At 36.3% G+C, this 15,000-nt stretch overlaps 1 protein-coding gene across 1 annotated transcript in view; it reads left to right on the forward strand.

The window, feature by feature from the left end:
* LOC135097639 (calcium-dependent secretion activator-like) overlaps positions 1 to 15,000 on the forward strand; it is a 267,744-nt gene that overhangs the window by 105,186 nt on the left and 147,558 nt on the right. The window lies entirely within an intron of this gene.

Here is a 15,000-nt window from a genome sequence, read left to right on the forward strand (position 1 = left end):
AAGCAGATGACAGAAGGAGGTGCAGTCATGTAAGCACCAACAAGTGTTTTCCCAAGCCAATGTTTAACTTACTTCATTAGATGTATTAAGCTATTACCCCACTAACTGAAAGATGTATTTCAGCAGAATGTGACATGATCCAGGTAAGGAAAGTCATATTGCATGTGATATATTTTATCTAGTGAAAGTAGATATGAACTTTAATGCATTTAAGGGAATGATAACTGATTATCATATTTTCCATTTGTATATTATATAAGGTGAATACTGGAATTCAGAATGCTTTTCAATAAATAATTTTAATCTGTGGCTATTTTGTGCTTAGAATCAAATTTTCAAAATTTTGGGAATAGGTGGATGCAGTCCTCTTCTTATTATAATGTAGCCACATATAGAGTACATTTGAGATACATACATGTAGATAGAGATTAGATGTGGGCATGGTAGAAAATCTCCATTTTTAAAAGTTATATGGTATATATATATATATATATATACGAGTATATATATATAATATATAATATATATATATATATATATATATATATATATATATATATATATATATATATATATATATATATATATATATATATATATATATATATATATATATATATATATGCAGACATGAATTGTATGTTTTAGATCCTTGTTATATTGTTATATATGGCTTCAGGCAATTTGAATTCATAGTCATGTAAAGAACCTACTTCTACCCAAAATTCTTTTCAGTTGAAATGAATTAAACTAATGCAAGCTGTTACAAGTGGCAAGCTAAGTTTTTTATAAAAAGAATACCCATGTTCACCAGATACTATATTATTTTGTAATTTGACATATAGCATTGTTATAAAGCATCAACATGAGGTTTTGTGTATCAGAGCTCTCTTGTTTGTTTTTTAAAACTTAAAAAAGAAATAGAGCTCAAATATGTGATCTGTCTGCTATTTCATCTCTAATAATGCCTTTCATATAGAAATATCTAGCATGATCTTATGTATATCCTTCTTTTTTTTAACTCAATATCACTGCTGCACATGTTGAAACTCATTTGATGTGTGAAAAGTTCCTGGATGATGAGTGTAGTGCTAATTGGTGGCTAACTTTTCTCTGGTTTTTGTGGCTTAAGGCCAAGGGACAGCAGACCTTTTCTCTTTTGTTATGGCACTCCTTGATAGTTTCTCTAATTTGTCCATCCAAATGATTTCTTTAATTTTCTTTTATATTTTATGCTAAAGTTAGATATCTAAACTTTTGTTTCTTCAGCATTTTTGCCATAAATCAGTTACTTAGTATATCTTTATCTTTCTTTCATGATTGTCATAATTGTGTAGTTTTTTTTTTTATCTGTGTCTGTTATAAGCTGATAACACCCTCATCATTTTATGACACTTGGTAATGACACCAACAGTAGTGATAAATAATAGGCCTGGATGAAAGATTTATACAGTTATAAACACAGTCTTACCAGTAGTGTGATACGTTGATGGTAACTCCAAACACATACTGAGTTTAGAGGCACAGTGCAGTGTCTTAAGGAGTTTTTGCTCAATAAAAACAAACTCTTGAGCAAAACAAGCTTACGATCACATCAGACAAAAATACAACTAAGGCTATTTACCAACAGTATAGTAAACAATTTATATTGTGACATAACGTGAGATTACATACCTGTCTTATTTCCTTTTCCCTCAAGACTACACATTTGCATATATCTGCATGGCATATGTAAATTACATAACAATATTTTATGCTTATATCCATCTCTGTAGCATCTTTTATTGTTGTATGTTTCTTATCATTAGATGTAGAAAAATAGTTATAATAAGTAAGTGAGCTTTGTTCTTATTTTAAAAATCTCCATTGAAATATAATGAGGATCTAGAATATTATAAAGAACTGTTGATCCTTGCTAATGATGGATTTGTCATTAATGAAATTTGTGATTGTGTGAGCGGATAAATTATGCAAAAATTTAATCCAACATCATGCAGATTCTAAATTGCAAGAAAATATACATTGTTCCTTTCATGCTCACCAGTACACTCTGTACAGATGGTAAATTTCCACATATAACCAACAGCAGGAAAAGCTTTAAAAAACAAATTTTAGACAAATTTTGTGTCTGAACTGTATTTAATGAAGGATTTTTGGGACCAGAAAGCAACATAAAACACAAGAAATTGTAACTAACCAGGTATCAGTCTTCATTTACATAGTAGACTATTGTAATTTACATGAACTCACTACAATTGTGGTGATTGATAATATCTTTGTTTACCTGGAAGTGGCCACCACTGAGGCTATAACAGATGATCCCTGACCAATTTATGATGATGATTATTATGAATATGTCAATGATGATTTAAAGATGACTAGTTATGCAATTAAGTAATTCATTTATTTTTATTAAGTTGAGTAAAACTAAGTGAAAAACATGTAACAGATTTAAGTCCTGAATATGGTTTGGTGAAGATGATAATCTGAACTGCTTGATCACCATATTTGTTGCTTTATTTTCATCACAATCTCTCTCTCTCTCTCTCTCTCTCTCTCTCTCTCTCTCTCTCTCTCTCTCTCTCTCTCTCTCTCTCTCTCTCTCTCTCTCTCTCTCTCTCTCTCTCTCTCTCTCTCTCTCTCTCTCTCTCTCTCTCTCTCTCTCTCCTCTCTCTCTCTCTCTCTCTCTCTCTCTCTCTCTCTCTCTCTCTCCGACACAAAGATAGGTAGATTAATTAGGTCAGAATCGGATGCCATCGCCTTGCAGGCAGACTTAGATAGAATGAATGAATGGACGGATAGATGGCAAATGCAATTTAATATCAATAAATGCAAAGTGCTTAGCGTAAGTAGAGGAAACCCACACAATAGGTACACATTAAACAACCAAACTCTGGTAGGTACAGGATACGAGAAAGATTTAGGAGTTATAGTTAGCTCTGAACTCCATCTAGGGAAACAATGCATAGAAGCCAGAAACAAGGCAAATAGGGTACTAGGATTCATTTCTAGGAGTGTTAAAAGTAGAAGGCCAGAAGTAATATTAAAGTTATACTTGGCGCTAGACTACGCGGTGCAGTTCTGGTCCCTACATTACAGGAAAGATATAGGTCTATTAGAATCAGTACAGAGGAGAATGACTAAAAGGATACAGGGGATGAGGAGTATTCCTTACGAGGCGAGGTTGAAGCTGTTAAATTTACATTCTCTAGAGAGACGTAGGTTAAGAGGGGACCTGATAGGAGTCTTTAAGTGGTATAAGGGTTATAACAAGGGAGATGTAAGAAAAATTCTTAGGATCAGCAACCAGGGTAGAACAAGAAGTAACGGATTCAAGCTTGAAAAATTTAGGTTTAGGAAGGAGATAGGAAAAAATTGGTTTTCAAATAGAGTGGTAGATGAGTGGAACGGACTCAGTAATCATGTTGTTAGTGCTAGGACACTAGAGAGCTTTAAGAGAAGATTAGACAAGGTTATGGATGGGGATAACAGATGGAAATAGGTAGGTGTGTTTCATACAGGGACTGCCACGTGTAAGCCTGGTCGCTTCTTGCAGCTTCCCTTATTTCTTATGTTCTTATGTTCTCTCTCTCTCTCTCTCTCTCTCTCTCTCTCTCTCTCTCTCTCTCTCTCTCTCTCTCTCTCTCTCTCTCTCTCTCTCTCTCTCTCATTCTTACACATGCACAAAGCTCATCCAGTGGTTCATGCCACATTTCTTGGAGTGCACCCATCCACCTCCACACACACAATAGTTCCTTGAAAATTAAAAAAAATAGAGAAGGGCGTGAGGATAGGGAATGGAAAAGAAGAAATAAGAGAAAGAGAGGGAGGCAGATCAAGACCAATTTATTTGTTTTTATTTACCTATATTTACTTTTTTTTTACATTTTTACAAGTTGAGCCACATTTGTAATATCCAGATTTTAAAATGTGTGTGTGTGTGTGAGAGAGAGAGAAAGAGAGAGAGATTGGAATGTGTGTATATGCATATATGTGTGTGTGTGCAAGGGATAGAGAGTCCAGTCTCTTTACTTCATATAAGGTGTATGTGTGTGTGTGTGTGTGTGTGCATGTGTGTGTTTATTTACTTAGTTGTATTGTACAGGGCATGAGCCAAAGATCATTTTGTCCTGTCTCCATAACCATATTTATCCAGTTTCTCTTGAAACATGTGTACACTGTTTACTGCAATCACCTCTTCCTTCAAAGAATTCCAGATTTCAATAGTTCTATACGGGAAGCTACAATTCTTGATGTCACTTGAACATCCACTATTCTTTATTTTCTTACCATGTCCGCTCATCTCTCTCTCTCTTCATTTTGCATCTGTGGTACCAGGTCATTTCTGTCAGTTCTTTCTATACGAGTATTGTTTACTTATTTATACATTATTATCAGGTCTCCTCTTTCTCTTTTCTCTTGTAGTGTTTGTAAATTCATCTCTTCAAGTCTTTCTTCATAGCCATTTTCATGAGTATCCTCTGTATTCCTTCCAGTTTCCTGATATTTTTTTTCTGTGTGAAGCCCAAACTACTACTGTATATTCCAATTTAGGACATATGCTTGTTATAATTTTCTTCATCATTTGTTTATCTAAATAGTTAAATGCCACATTAATGTTTGTTAACAAGCTGTATGTAGAGTTGAATATCCTGTTTATGTGTCTTTCAGGTGATAGTATGCCCTGAATCATTACCCCCAAATTTTTTTGCTTCATTACTTTTCATTATTATTTCTCCTCTCATTTTGTACTTCCATGAAGGTCTCTTTTTACTTTTTCCTATTTCCAACACATGGCATTTTCTTGCATTAAATTCTAGTTTCCATCTTTGGCTCCATGCATGTATCTTGTCAATATCCTTTTTTAACTCCTTGCAGTCATTTTCATCCTTTATTATTTTCATAATTTTTGCTTCATCAGCAAACAAGTTTATATAACTATTTAGATCCTCTGTCATATCATTTACATACATTTGAAACATAATAGGTGCCAACAAATATCCTTGCTGTACCTCACTAGTCATTTTGCGCCAACTTGAATTAAGCCTCTGCTCTGGGCCACCACCTGAGGACTCACCGGGGCAGCCCAGTACCTTGCCTCACTCTTAATGTCTGATTACTGTTCTCATTTCCCTCCACTTTAAATAATCCTCCATCCATCTTAATGTTCCTCCATTTAGTCTTCCTTCATTCTTTAACTTCCTTATAAGACTTTTGTGGGGAACTTTTATCAAATGCTTTTTTCGAGATCCAGGTATACCAAATCAACCCATCCATCCCTATCTTGCGCTCCATCTATTAATCTCATATAGAAGCTCAGTAGATCTGTGACACAGGATCTCCCTTTCCTGAATCCAAATTGCTTTTCTGTAATTATCTTTTCATCTTCTAGATAATCCACCAATCTATCTTTATTATTTCACAAAGCTTGCTTACAATACTTGTTAGTAACACTAATCTATAATTTAATGGTTCTATTTTATTTCCCCTTTTGTGTATTGGCACTATGTTAGCTTGTTTCCATTCCCTTGGTACTTTTCCTTCTCTCAACAAGCTCTTAATTATATCCCATATAGGTTCTTCCATTTGTTCTCTGCATTCTTTTAATATCCATCCATTTACTTGATCTGGTCCCATAGCTTTTCTAACATCCAGCTCTTCCAGCAGCTTCTTGATTTATTGTCTCTTTACTTGTATCTCATGTATTTCCTCATTCTGTGATACCACTTTCAGTGCCACAAACTTGGTTTCCTTTGTAAACACGTATTGAAAACTCCCATTCATTAGTTCACTCATCTCCTCAGTAGTTTCATAAATTATTCCTTCCCTTTTTAACTTGTTTATGCCATCCCCATGTTTAATTTTCCTGTTTATGTATCTGTAGAAGAGTTTTCTTACTATATCACTCTCAAAGTTTCTTTCTGATTCTCTTATTATACTATATTCATTCCTTGCCTTTCTGTATTCTTTCCTAGTATTTCTGTTCAGTTGTCTCATCATTTTCTTTCATGCTCTGTCCTTTTTCTTTTTTGCTTCTACTCACCTGGCATTATACCATTCATGTTTCCTGATTTTCACTTTATAACTTGGCACAAACTGTTGCACCCCCTCTCTACACTTGCTCAAAAATATCTCTTATTTTTCTTGCACTACTTTACTTTCAAATAGCTCTTTCCAGTTCATTTTTCCATAGAATTTATTAAGCTCTGCAAAGTTTGCCTTAGCATAGTTCTGTCTCCCATTTCTGTATTATTCTTTCCTCTGCAACACCATTTCCTCTTGTGGTACCATTTCTACCACACTTCCACTTCTTCCCATTGGACTCAGACAGTGTATACTTGGTCTATTTTCTGGCATTTTTGTAGACAATAAGTCCAATTGTGATGGTTCTTCTTCTTCTTTACATCTTGTAGGCTTGTACACCCATTGTCTCATTGTATTCATCATCATGGTTTGTATTAGTTCATCGCTCCATGATCCAACATTTTCTTTCACTTCCATCTCCTCCTAGTTAATTCCTTTAGTGTTGAAGTTACCTACTAAGAGCACTTTGACAATTTTCCTTATCATTTCCTCTTTGCTATTTTTTTGTTTCTAGTTGCATACTTTTAAATTTATTGGTCTTCCATGCATTAGTTTTTGGCTGTATCTATGTCACAATTATTTTCCTTTTTTCACTTCCTTTGATCTTAATCACAGCACTCAAAAGTTTCTGCCACTCCATCACCATATTCCATTTCCTTAACAACAATATCTTCTTTTACCAATATCATCACTCCTCCTCCCTTTCCTTTTCTGTCTCTCCTCCATGTGCTATATCCTTCCTTTTCAGATCCCAACTTTATTTCCTATTTTAGTTTGGTTTCTGTCAAACATACCACATCTGGTTTATTGTTCTTTAAGTAGTCTTAAGTTCCAATAGGCTTGACACCAAACCATCTACATTAGTATACATAATCTTTAAACTAATGCATGGTATCTTTGTGCCACCATTTCCTCACTTTTGTGTCTGCAGCTTTCCAGGTGAATCTTCTTGCTTGTTCCTGTGTTCTCTCCTCATTTTTTGACTGGGCCTATACTCTCAATTCTTTCAGTTTACTTCTCTCTTCTTTGTACATGTCTCTTTATCCATATTTCCTTCATTCCCTCTACTTTTGCCAATTTTCCTGTTGTTTGCAAGACATGTTCTGCTGCTGTTTGTGACATGAATCTTATTTTCATTGGTCTTGTTCTGTTTTCATCATACTTTCCAATCCTGTAAACCTCTTCAATTTGTTTCACTATCCCTCTCCTCCCCATGCCACTTCTGCTATAATTTCCCTAGCCCTTTTAACTTCTTTCTCTCTAGCTATTTTCATGGGTAGGTTCTTCTTGACCCCAAATATCACCACACATATCTTTCTCTGTACTGTGTCTTTCACAAGATTACTTTTTTCCTTTATTATTTTAATCACTGTCTTTTCTATATCCTTATTGTTTTCCTATTGCTGTTGCCTTATTATCTCCTCTGTGTCCAACTTTTGTTGTTCTTTCTCTTTCCAACTTTTGACTCCCTCTGTCACTAACTTTTTCACTTCTCCAACCCTAACCTCTCTCTCTTGCAAAGTTTTCTTTAACTCTTTGTTCTCTTCCTTGAGTTTCTTAATTTCTTCATAGCACTTCTTGTACTGTGTGTGTGTGTGTGTGTGTGTGTGTGTGTGTGTGTGTGTGTGTGTGTGTGTGTGTGTATACACCTCATCCCCTACAGGAAGGACTCATAGCTCACAGTGACCAATCTTTGGGTATGATTGAGACCACTCACACATCACACAAGGTAAACAATGAAGTCACAACCACCTGGCTTATCTTGCACCTACATGCTGCTAAGTGAACAGGGGCCACACATTTAAGAGGCTCAACCATCAACCTCATCACTTTTAAAACTTGAATTCAGGCCTCCTTAGTTGTGTGCTGAGCATAGTAACCACTACACTATGCAGTGCCTTTATGTGTGTGTGTGTGTGTGTGTGTGTGTAATTACCTAGTTATATTGTACAGGGCACAAGCCAAAGTTCATTTTGTCATGTCTCCATAACCACATTTATTGAGTTTCTCTTTAAACAGGTTTACACTGTTTGCCACAATCACCTCTTCCTTCAAATCATTCCAGATTTCAATAGTTTTATACGGGAAGCTGTATTTCTTGATGCCGCTGGAACATCTACTCTTTTTTTATTTCATTCCCATGCCCCCTTGTCTGTCACTCTCCCTCCTCCATCTGTGGTACCAAGTCATTTCTGTCTGTTCTTTCTATACTGTTTACTAATTTGTAACTTGTTATCATGTCTAATCTTTCTCTTCTCTCTTGTAGTGTTAGTAATCCCATCTCTTCAAGTCTTTCTTCATAGCTTAAGTCTTTCAATTCTGGTACCATCTTTGTCACTATCCTCTGTTGCCTTTCCAGTTTCTGTACACCTTTTTTTTTTCTATATATGTGTGTGTGTGTGAGATTATTATTATTATTATTTTTATTATTATTATTATCATTATTATTATTATTATTATTATTATTATTATTATTATTATTATTATTGTTGTTGTTGTTGTTATTAATGTTACCATTATAATATTGATAATAATAATGATAATAATAATAATAATAATAATAATAATAATAATAATAATAATAATAATAATAACAATAATAATAACAACAATTATCAACATTATATCTCTTAACTTTCAACCAATTATAACTCTCAGTGTGTGGTTCACTATATGTTTTATCTCAGAACACACACACACACACACACACACACACACACACACACACACACACACACACACACTGTTAAAAGTGAGAATGAGATCCCAGGAAACTGGTTGAAAGTTTGGAATACAAGAATATTTGGGTAAAAAGAGATGTGAACTTGGAATAAAGGGAAAAAGAGAGGGATCTGAGAAATGAAGCTAAGGAAAAAAAATGAGAGAAGGACAGAGACCAAGAAGAGGAAAATTTATTGGAGGGTACTAGATACGAGACTAAGGAAATGGTATATTTGGGAAAGGGAACAAGAAATGAAAGAGCCACAGCAGCAGGGAGAGAAACTACAAGTGATGGGAGAAGTAGTACATTAAAAGTAATGTATGCAAACATAGATAGGTTACTTTCAGATGTACTGGAAGTGAGAGATTACATAAAGGAAAATAGACCAGATGTGTTGTGCCTAACCGAGACAAAAGAGGAAGTCTACTTAAGCTTTAAGGAAGAGGGATATAATTACTGGAGAAGAGACAGAAGGGCAAAAGAAAGAGGAAGAGTACTGATAATGGTTTGAGATGATATATATGTGGAAGAAGTGCAATATGGAGATGGCATGGTGGAGCTCATAGGTATAACAATCAGGACCAGTGGAAGAGAAAGAAGGAGGATCATATTAACGTATGTGCCACCGAAGACTAATACATGGAGGCTGGAGGAACACAAGGAAATGCAAAAGGAAGTGTTGAAGTGCCTAGACAACATGATAAGGAAGGACAGTAAGATACTACTAGTGGGAGACTTTAACTGCAAAGATGCAAGCTAGAAGGAGATGGAAGTTAATGGAAATGTTGGACTGTGGAGTGAAGAAATGTTACCTATGGTGAATACAATGGACCGATGGGTGGAGGAATTTACAAGATACAAAGGGGAGGAGGAACCATTTATGCTAGACCTGGTACTCACAAAAAAACAGAGCCCAAATGAGGAAGTGTGGCAGGGGGTGTTACGGGAAGTCTTGGTGCAAGAACATGAAATTGGCAAATTGTTAGAGAAGTTGGATATCAGGAAAACATTGGGGCCTGATGAAGTATAAGGTTGGACACTAAAGGAATGTAGAGAACAAGTGGTGGAGCCAATTTGGGATGTAATTAACAGCTCACTGATAGAGAAAAGAGTACCAAGAGAGTGGAAGAGAGAAAATATAGTGCCAATACACAAAGGAGGAAAGAGGACTGATCCACTAAATTATAGACTGGTGTCACTAACTAGTATTGTGAGCAAGATCTGTGAAATAGTGATCAAGGAAAAGTGGGTGAAATATTTGGTAGAGAACGAAGTTAAAACAAATAGCCAATTTGGTTTCAGAAATGGAAGGTCATGTGTGACAAATTTACCAAGTTTCTATACAAGAGTAATAGATGAAGTACAAAACAGAGATGGCTGGATAGATGCAGTGTAATTGGACATCAAAAAAAATTTTTGATAAAGTTCTGCATAAAAGACTATTGTGGAAGATAGAATATATAGGAAGACTGAGAGGGACAATGCTAAAATGGATGAGAGACTACTTAAAGGATAGAGAAATGAGAACTGTGATCAGGGACACCTGTTCAAATAGGAGTAATGTAACAAGCAGAGTACCACAGGGGTTAGCACCCATTATGCTCTAAATATACATCAGTGATATGCAGGAGGGTTTGACCAGTTATATTAATTTGTTTGCTGATGATGCAAAATTGTTAAGAGTAATAAAGAGCCATGTTAATTGTATGGAGTTGTAAAGAGATATTGACAAGATTTATGGGTGGAGCAAGAAGTGAAAATTAGAATTCAGTGCTAAGAAATGCCATGTGATGGAATTGGGAAAGAGTAAAAGAAGACCTGCATGGGACTGTAAAATGGGGGAGGAAGTAATAATGAGGAGCAATGAGAAGAAAGACCTGGGAGTGGTTTTTCAAGATACCCTGACCCCAGAACAGTATATAGATAAGATATTTGGCTCGACATACAGGATGTTAACAAATATTAGGGTGCCATTTCATTACATGGATAAGACTATGATGAAAAAAATTATAGCCACTATGTTACGTCCCAGGCTGGAATATGCAGTAGTGGTGTGGTCTCCACATATGAAGAAAAATATAAAGAAGAGTTGGAAAGAATTCAGAGGGCAGCTACAGGGATGGTACTGGAGCTGAAAGACCTAACATACAAAGAGAGGTTGAAGGAAATGGGGCTGCAAACTTTACAAATTAGAAGAGAAAGAGGATATCTAATAATGATGTATAAAATAGTTAACCGCAGTGAGAAGATAGACAACAGGACCTGTTGTTGCTGGAAGAAGATGGAGCTGGAAGGACAAGAGGGCACTCAAAGAAGATCAGAAAAAAGTCAGTGTTTGAGGGACATCAAGAAGTACAGTTTTCCACATAGAACTGTGGATATCTGGAATGGTCTAAATGAAGAGGTTGTTACAGCACCAAACATACATAAATTGAAGGAAATGTTGGATAAATATAGACAAGGAGAGAGGACACTATGAGCCGTGCTCGAACCTTGTACTATATAACTATGTAAATACACACACACACACACACACACACACACACACACACACACACACACACACACACACACACACACACACACACTGGACTCTCTATCCCTTGCACTGGCAGTTGGTGATATCAGCAGGGAAGATGGCAGCTGGCTTGAACCCAAATATTTTTGAGGGCTTCAAGGAAGAGGATCTCAACATAGCTCATCCAAATAAATGAATTTGGAAAATTAAAGAAGAAAATGTGAAAATATGAAAGGAAATATGTAGCTTAACAGTGATGATAAAGATGTGGAAGGAAGAAAGAGAAGTGGGTGGTAACAATGTAAAGGAGATATCCAGTGATATAACAGAGATGAAGAGGGAGATGGAAAGAGAAAAAGAAAACAAAGAACTGAGAGAAGAGGTGACAAAAAATAGTGGAATTGGCCTGTATATTTTCCAGCCATCACATTTCACCTTATTAGAACACTTTCTTTAAAACAAACATAACCATTATGTTAGCTGAAGCAAGGAGTGATCACAAAAGATAACTTTCCCTTATGCCAATGTGTCAAACACTGAATCCATTATTCTGTGCTTTCAAAACACATATGAGGGACTAACCTAAGTTGCCATGTAGTTATTTTCTCCTTGCAGAGATTTTTCACATCAAGGAGGAGTGAGTTACCAGTTTGTGCAATGTGACACTCATGTCAGCAGGAGTTCTAATTGTGAATGTCGCTGACCGTAAATATATATATATATATATATATATATATATATATATATATATATATATATATATATATATATATATATATATATATATATATATATATATATATACACAGTGGACCCTCAATTCTTGAACTTAATTTATTCCTGAATGCTGTTCGAAATCTGAAATGTTTGGAAACAAACTATTTTTGCCATAGGAATCAATGTAAAATGGATTAATCCATTCCTGGACACTTGTTCATCCTGTCTTAGTGGCTTATGACAGATGCTTCCACTGCCAAGATGGCTGCTCCATAACATCTTCAGTTCAGAAATTGTTTATCCAGGAAGGATGTACAGAATGAACTTAGTGACACAGAACTCATCAGAAGATGTTGTTTAGACTGTGCAGGTATTCTCTTTGTCACTGATCTAGTGAGGGAAGCCTTACAGAGTGGCACAGAGAGGAGCTACCCGAAATGAAGGTGATCATAATGCTTAGACATCTTGCTACTGGGAAAATGCGGATGTGCAGTAGTGATGACGTTGTGGGTCATTGAGAGAGCTACATGTGGCTCAGGATTACTTCTGACAAAGCCGAAAATTGTGTTTACATCGAGACTCATCAGTGGGATCACATTTACTTTATTTCAAAAATCAAATTACTGTGTACCTAGTGTGTCTCTCCTCCAAATACATAAAAACAAAGAAAATATAGAAACTATAAATTAGTAATAAATGGCAGCTTATGTTTTGTCCTTTAGTATAAGGAATCAAGTACCATATATTTCAGCGGATAAAACAACTTTCAGATAAGATAATCCCCAAATTTCAGTCTGAGATGGTGATATACAAATGTAATGAATAAAATATCTTGAATGTATTGCCAGTAATAAGGTACCATCATTTCAAGTGCAAAACTAAACTTAAAATAAAATTCCCATCAGGTATTTTTGTACATTTTCATGAAAAAGGATGGATGGACAAAGATGGTGTAAACTTGTATGCGTTACAATCAGTTTTTCTAAAGATAAACAAACCCTTGCCTTGCACCATCAGCATGAGGCTACTTGTTAGCCATAATCTTCTCCTATATATATTGTTTCTTTTTAGATACACTGACATTCTTGAAATTTTTTCTCAGTATATAGACTTCATCCATATATAACATTAGAAGCTGGAGAGATTCATCTTCTCCCATGTTTGCTTTCCTTTGCCACTTAGCTTGGGTTCCATGCCTTTAAGACCTTTATATACAGTAAAATCCCTCTTATCCGGCATCAACGGGACCGCCAACATGCCGGATACTTGAATAGAAGTGAAATTATGTCCACAATCACCACCCTACACTCACACATCTTACCATAACAAAGATCAGCTGATCTTAATCAGCAGCTGATCTGATCAGCTGCTCAAGTGTAAGCATAACACGCTTCCTCTTTTCTACAACTTTAGGCATGATGAAGGTGTCAGGGGATAAACAGTGCACACGCGGGACTGAGTCACTGAGTAAACACAGTGCAGTGGGCCGCGGGTGGCGCGAAGCAGTGCGCTCTGGTGGCGAGGGGACAAAGTATGCTTCGCGTGGGAATTTTAATCGATTTTATGAGTACACATTGATTTTTTATTGATTTTAAGGCTCGGGGAAAAATGTGCTGGATACTTGAAGCTGCCGGATACTCGAATGCCGGATGAGAGGGATGTTACTGTACTATATTTGCTGGCATGTTAGACACATCTGTATGAGAAGCAGCCCTATTTTACAAGGCTGTTTTGTGGAAAAAAATAAATTATGATATTTCATCTTAAATTTTCTGAAAACAAAATTTTTGTGTGTGTGTTTACTTAGTTGTGCTTTATGGGAAAAGAGCTATGCTCGTGCCGTCCCATCTGCATATCTTTTAGCATCCAACTTAGCCTTGAATCCATGTATACTTTCTGCATTTACTATCTCCTCATCCAGACTGTTCCATACATCAATACTTCTATATGGGAAACTATACTTTTTGACATCTCTTCTACAAGCACTCCTCTTCAGCCTCTTCCCATGTCCTCTAGTGTCCTGTGTATCCCAGACCATTAAGTCGCTCTGGTGTGTGTGTGTGTGTGTGTGTTTGTGTTTCGTGTAGAAGGGCCACTGCCCAAGGGCAACAAAAATTTTGAATACAAAGAAAGGCCCACTTAATGCCATAGAGATGTCAGATAGAATGATAAAAAAAAAAAAAACAGGTAAGTTACTTGAAACCTCCCTCTTGAAAGAGTTCAAGTCATAGGAAGGAAGAAATACAGAAGCAGGAAGGGAGTTCCAGAGTTTACCAGAGAAAGGGATGAATGACTGAGAATACTGGTTAACTCTTGTATTAGAGAGGTGGACAGAATAGGAGTGAGAGAAAGAAGAAAGTCTTGTGCAACAAGGCTGCAAGAGGAGAAGAGGCTTGTAGTTAGCAAGATCAGAAGAGCAGTTAACAAGAAAATAGTGGTGGAAGATAGCAAGAGATGCAATACTGTGCATGGTGTGTGTGTGTGTGTGTGTGTGTGTGTGTGTGTGTGTGTGTGTGTGTGTGTGTGTGTGTGTGTTGTTTCTCTCTCTCTCTCTCTCTCTCTCTCTCTCTCTCTCTCTCTCTCTCTCTCTCTCTCTCTCTCTCTCTCTCTCTCTCTCTCTCTCTCTCTCTCTCTCTCCCCCCTCTCTGTGTGTGTGTGTGTGTGTGTGTGTGTGTGTGAGAGAGAGAGAGAGAGAGAGAGAAATTTCTCAATACTTCCTCTCTTCCTCTAATTCTTCACTCACTCTTCACTCTTGCTGCTTATTTTTATTCTTTCAACTTTCTCCCTGTCCTCCTATCATTCTCCTTTATCCTTCTTCCACTTCCTTGCTTCATGTACTCTCCTTCTCTTGTTATGTTCATTCCTCTTTTGTCTTGTCTCAAACCTCCCACCCTGTCACCTCCCCTCCCCCTTATCTGTCAGAGATAAGGGACAAAGGAGGGAAGGGAAAGGAGAGAGA

Source organism: Scylla paramamosain, unplaced genomic scaffold (assembly GCF_035594125.1).
Source record: "Scylla paramamosain isolate STU-SP2022 unplaced genomic scaffold, ASM3559412v1 Contig27, whole genome shotgun sequence".
NCBI lineage: Eukaryota > Metazoa > Arthropoda > Malacostraca > Decapoda > Portunidae > Scylla > Scylla paramamosain.